The sequence below is a fragment of the Schistocerca cancellata genome, chromosome 3 (genome assembly GCF_023864275.1).
Source record: "Schistocerca cancellata isolate TAMUIC-IGC-003103 chromosome 3, iqSchCanc2.1, whole genome shotgun sequence".
NCBI lineage: Eukaryota > Metazoa > Arthropoda > Insecta > Orthoptera > Acrididae > Schistocerca > Schistocerca cancellata.
The window spans coordinates 481,731,061-481,737,722 of NC_064628.1; positions in this window are offsets into that span (position 1 = coordinate 481,731,061).

Below are 6,662 nucleotides of genomic sequence, written 5' to 3' on the forward strand. Positions count from 1 at the left end.
CAATAACTACGACCATTAACGAAATGTTGGGCACGTCTTAATGAAGCTGACATATAAAGCTTAATAAAAGCAAGTCCGCTGGTCCAGACTGCATACCAATTACGTTCCTACCAGAGTATGCTGCTGCATTAGCTCAATACTTAAGAATCATATACAACCGTTTTCTCGACGAAAGATCCCTACCCAAAGACTGGAAAGTTTCACAGGTCACACCAGGATTCAAGAAAGGTAGTAGGAGTAATCCACTTAAATACATGCCCGTATCATTAACGTCGATGTGCAGCAGGATTTTGGAACATACAGTATATTGTGTTAGAAGATTATGAATTACCTCGCAAGAAAACGGTCTATTGACACACAGTTCAAATGGATTTAGAAAACATCGTTCTTGTGAAACACAAGTAGCTCTTTATTCGCATGAAGTGTTCTATTGACAAGGGATTTCAGATCGCTTCCATATTTCTGGATTTCCGGAAGGCACTGTAGCGCACAAGCGGCTTGTAGTGAAATTGCGTGCTTACGGAATATCGTCTCAGTTATGTGACTGGATTTGTGATTTCCTGTCATAGAGGTCATAGTTCGTAGTATCTGACGGCAAGTCTCGAGTAAAACAGAAGTGATTTCTGGCGTTCGCCAAGGTAGTGTTATAGGTCCTTTGCTGTTCCTTATCTATATAAACGATTTGGGAGACAATCTGAGCAGCCGTCTTAGGATGTTTGCAGATGACGCTGTTGTTTATCGACTAATAAAGTCATCCGAAGATCAAAAGAAATTGCAAAAAGATTTAGAAAAGATATTTGACTGGTGCGAAAATTAGCAGTTGACCCTAAATAACGAAAAGTGTGAGGTAATCCACATGAGTGCTAAAAGGAATTCGTTAAACTTCGGTTGCACGATAAATCAGTCAAGCCTAAAGGCCGTAAATTCAACTAAATACCTAGGAATTACAATTACGAACAATTTAAATTGGAAGGAACGCATAGAAAATGTTTTGGGGGAAGGCTAACTAAAGACTGCGTTTTATTGGCAGAACACTTAGAAAATGTAACAGATCTACTAAGGACACTGCCTACACTACGCTTGTCCGTCCTCTTTTAGAATACTGCTGCGCGGGGTGGGATCCTTACGAGATAGGACTGACGGAGTACATCGAAAAAGTTCAAAGAACGGCAGCATCTTTTGTATTATTGCAAATATGGGAGAGAGTGACACTGAAATGATACAGGATTTGGGCTGGAAATCATTAAGGAAAGGCGTTTTTCGTTGCGACGGAAACTTCTCAAGAAATTCCAATCACAAACTTTCTCCTCCGAACGCGAAAATATTTTGTTGACACCGACCTACATATGGAGGAACGATCACCACGATAAAATAAGGGAAATCAGAGCTCGAACGGAAAGATATAAGTGTTCGTTCTTTCCGTGCGCTATACGAGATTGGAATAATAGAGATCTGTGAAAGTGATTCGATGAACACTTTGCCAGGCACTTAAATATGATTTACAGAGTATCCATGTAGATGTAGATGTAGATGTAGATGTAGAAGACAATAATTACACAAAAGACATCGCGATTTACGGCGGTACCCTGGACAGTACAAAAGGCGGAAAATGGTTCTTAATTAGGTGTGTAATTACCACGGTCAGCACGGTCCAGAGATACGAATGGGGGACTATTTTACCTCCGGCATATTTTACCCAGGAGTACGCCATCATCATTTAACCATACAGTAAACAGCGTCATCTGCAAACGTCCTAAGACGGCTGCTCTCCCAAATCGTTTATATAGATAAGGAGTAGCAAAGGACCTATAATACTACCTTGGCGAACGTCAGAAATCACTTCTGTTTTACTCGAGACTTGCCGTCAGTTACTACGAACTATGACCTCTCTGACAGGAAATCACAAATCCAGTCACGTAACTGAGACGTGATCCCATGCTGGCCACAAAGCTGGTATGGAGTTCTTGTGGTAAATTCGTGGCGTTTCTCCACCAACGCGATTGGGAACTGCTGAATGGTCTGCATTGTCATCCTTAAAACTGATGAAGAGACGCACTTGGGGAACGAGTGCACTGTAATAATAAGTTTGATCGATGACTGTACTGTATTCAAATGTTTGGAGGTCAGTAAGGCCACGCAGTAAATTCCTCCCTCACCATAACACCTGGACCACCAAAACTATCATATTCGACACTTATCTTGGGCGTATTACGTGCTTCCACCTCCCGCTATGTTAGGGTATCACTCAGGATGAATCTTCTCTCATGCTAGATGAACACGCGACGCCACTCCTTTTGGTCCATCGCAAACGGTGCCTATGATATGTGTGTGTCAATGGGACACAGCATAATGGTCGTTGGCCGAAGACACAATCCCCGTACCACTGTGTAGCGTGAGATTACGTGTCTTGCAGCCCTGTTAAATGTAACTGCAATCGCACCCACAGTGTTTGACGTGGGTCCGTTCTTGCCCGTTGCGCAACGTAGCGGTCATCCGCTGCTGTATTTGAACGTGGTGAACCGCTTCCTCTCCTTCGGCAAACAGAGCCTTCGGTTCGAAACACTCCCCATGCTGTGAGTGATAGCAAACTCTTGAGCTACCCAATTCACACTTCGACCGATGATTCCTCCCCTATGAAGTCATCGAAATGTTGTCCCCGAGCCATTTTGTAGTGATGAACGCCATTACAGTACACCGTAACTGCCCGCTGTTTCCGTTCCTTCAACCGCCTCGTGCTGCTGGGCCAGCCCCTATGGCGCTATAGTCATGCTGACCTCACGCCACATGAAGTCCAGCTTTCTGCGTACGACCCCGAGACCTCTGGCAACGTGCACCCTCACTTTCATTCATTTTCACCGAGTAACTGATATGTTATAGCACTTTATGTAGCTCGTCCATAAGTTTTGCAGAGTGGTATTTCGGATGTTGCCACTTATTTCTCGAAGTAACCACCTGATAGTGACTAATTTTCGTAATACACAATTGGTTATAAAGTACATTCTTGAACTGTTACTTGTAAAGCGTATGTCGTACAACCTGACGAATTACTTAGACTACTGTATTCCATAATGAGAGACATAGCAGGAGTGTCCGTTAAAAGTCACACGGAGCGAATCACTCATTCCTCAGTTCAATATGGTGCGGCAAGAATTTCAGTATGTATGCGAAATGTCCCCCCCCCCCCCATGTACCATGGACCTTGCCATTGGTGGGGAGGCTTGCGTGCCTCAGCGATACAGATGGCCGTACCGTAGGTGCAACCACAACGGAAGGGTATCTGTTGAGAGGCCAGAAAAACGTGTGGTTCCTGAAGAGGGGCAGCAGCCTTTTCAGTTGTTGCAGGGGCAGCAGTCTGGATGATTCACTGATCTGGCCTTGTAACACTAGCCAAAACGGCCTTGCTGTGCTGGTACTGCGAACGGCTGAAAGCAAGGGGAAACTACAGCCGTAATTTTTCCCGGTGGAATGTCAGATCCCTTAAACGGGCAGGTATGTTATAAAATATAAAAAGGGAAATGGATAGGTTAAAGTTAGATATAGTGGGAACTAGTGAAGTTCGGTGTCAGGAGGAACAAGACTTCTGTTCAGGTGAATACAGGGTTATAAATACAAAAACAAATAGGGATAATGCAGGAGTAGATATAATAATGAAGAGGAAAATTGAAATGCGGGTAAGCTACTATAAACAGCACAGTGAACGCATTATTGTGGCAGGGATGGACACGAAGCCCACGCCTACCACAGTAGTACAAGTTTATATGCCAACTAGCTCCGCAGATGATGAAGAGATTGATGAAATGTATGATGAGATAAAAGAAATCATTCAGATAGAGAAGGGAGACGAAAATTTGATAGCCACGGGTGACTCGAATTCGATGGTAGGAAAAGGAAGAGAAGTAGGTGAATATGGAATGGGGGCAAGAAATGAAAGAGAAAGCCGCCTGGTAGAATTTTGCACAGAGCATAAATTAATATAGCTAACACTTGGTTCAAGAATCATAAAAGAAGGTTGTATACATGGAAGAGGCCTGCAGATACTCGAAGGTTTCAGACGGATTATATAATGGTAGGACAGAGATACAGGAAGCAGGTTTTAAATTGTAAGACATTTCCAGCGGCAGATGAGGACTCTGACCACAATCTGTTGGTTATGAACTGTAGAATAAAACGGAAGAAACTGCAAAAAGGTGTAAATTTAAGGAGATGGGATCTGGATAAACTGACAGAACCAGAGGTTGTACAGAGTTTCAGGGAGAGCATTAGGAACGGGGGAAAGAAATACAGTAGAAGAAGAATGGTTTGCTTTGAGGGATGAAATAGTGAAGGCACCAGAGGATCAAGTAGGTAAAAAGGCGAGGGTTAATAGGAATCCTTGAGTAACAGAAGATATATCGAATTTAACTGATGAAAGGAGAAAATATAAAAATGCAGTAAATGAAATAGGCAAAAAGAAATACAAACCTCTCAAAAATGAGATCGACAGGAAGTGCAAAATGGGTAAGCAGGGATGGCTAGAGGACAAGTGTAAGGATGTAGACACATATCTCACTAGGGGTAAGATAGATACTGCCTACAGGAAAATTAAAGAGAGTTTTGGAGAAAAGAGAACCACTTGTATGAATATCAAGAGTTCAGATGGAAACCCAGGTGTAAGCAAAGAGGGGAAAGCAGAAAGGTGGAAGGAGTATGTAGAGTGTCTGTACTTGAGGACAATGTTATATAAATGGAAAAGGATGTACATGAGGATGAAATTGGAGATACGATATTGCGTGAAGGATTTGACAGAGCACTGAAAGGCCTAATCCGAAACCAGGCCCCGGGAGTAGATAACATTCCATTAGAACTACTGATAGCCTTGGGAGAGCCAGTCCTGACAATACTCTATCATCTGGTGAGCAAGATGTATGGGACAGGCGAATTACCCTCAGACTTCAAGAAGAATATAATAATTACAATCCCAAATAAAGCAGGTTTTGACAGATGTGAAAGTTACCGAACTATCAGTTCAATAAGCCACAGCTGCAAAATACTAACACGAATTCTTTACAGACGAAGGGAAAACTGGTAGAAGCCGACCTCATAGAAGATCAGTTTTTATTCCGTAGAAATGTTGGAACACGTGAGGCAATACTGAACCTACGACTTACCTTAGAAAATAGATTAAGGAAAGGCAAACCTACATTTCTAGCATTTGTAGACTTAGAGAAAGCTTTTGACAATATTGACTGGAATACTCTCTTTCAAATTCTAAAGGTTGCAAGGTTAAAATACAGGAAGCGAAAGGCTATTTACAATTTGTACAGAAAGCAGATGGCAGTTATAAGAGTCGAGGGGCATGAAAGGGTTGGGAAGGGAGTGAGACAGGGTTGTAGCCTCTACCCGATGTTATTCAATCTGTATATTGAGCAAGCAGTAAAGGAAACAAAAGAAAAATTCGGGGTAGGTATTAAAATCCATGGAGAAGAAATAAAAACTCTGAGGTTCGCCGATGTCATTGTAATTCTGTCAGGGACAACAAAGGACTTGGAAGAGCAGCTGAACGGAATGGACAGTGTCTTGAAATGAGGGTATAAGATGAACATCAACAAAAGCAAAACGAGGATTCTGGAATGTATTCGAATTAAATCGGGTGATGCTGAGGGTATTAGATTAGGAAATGAGACGCTTAAAGTAGTAAATGAGTTTTGATATTTTGGGAGCAAAATAGCTGATGATGGTCGAAGTAGAGAGGATATAAAATGTAGACTGGCAATGGCAAGGAAAGCGTTTCTGAAGAAGAGAAATTTGTTAACATTGAGTATAGATTAAGTTTGTTAACATCGAGTATAGATTTAAATGTCAGGAAGTTTCTGAAAGTACTTGTATGAAATGTGGCCATGTATGGAATTGAAACGTTGACGATAAATGGTTTGGACAAGAAGAGATAGAAGCTTTCGAAATGTGGTGCTACAGAAGAATGCTGAAGATTAGATGGGTAGATTACATAACTAATGAGGAGGTATTGAATAGAATTGAGGAGTAGAGAAACTTGTGGCACAACTTAACTAGAAGAAGGGATCGCTTGGAAGGACATATTACGAGGCATCAAGATATCACCAATTTGATATTGGGGGGAAGCTTGGATGGTACAGGGAGACCAAGAGATGAATACAGTAAGCGGATTCAGAAGGATGTAAGTTGCAGTAAGTACTGGAAGATCAAGAAGCTTGCACAGGACAGAGTAGCATGGAGAGCTGCATCAAACCAGTCTCTGGACTACAGACCACAACAACAACAACAACAACAACGCAAAATGTTCGAGCCCTCCATAACCTACAATCTGTATTAGAAAATTACCAGCCATAAAATCAAAACACATCACAAAGAGACTAGTAAATGTCTCAAGGGGAGCTAACGAAGCCCTCGTCATGACGTACCTAGCTTCTGAAATTTGTACCCCAATTTGATAAGAAACCGCTGATGTTAAGAAGATAAAATCCATCTTCAGAATTGCTTCAGATTTGTTACCGCAACGCTAGAATCATCTCCTGCTCCATTAGTCCATCTCTCAGCAACGTCTTGCCTACTAAGCTGGGGCGACAAGAAACATGGCATGAAAAAGAAGAAAATGCAGCATTCTAATAATCAACAGGGCTTGTATTAAATACTAGGCTGTATACCTT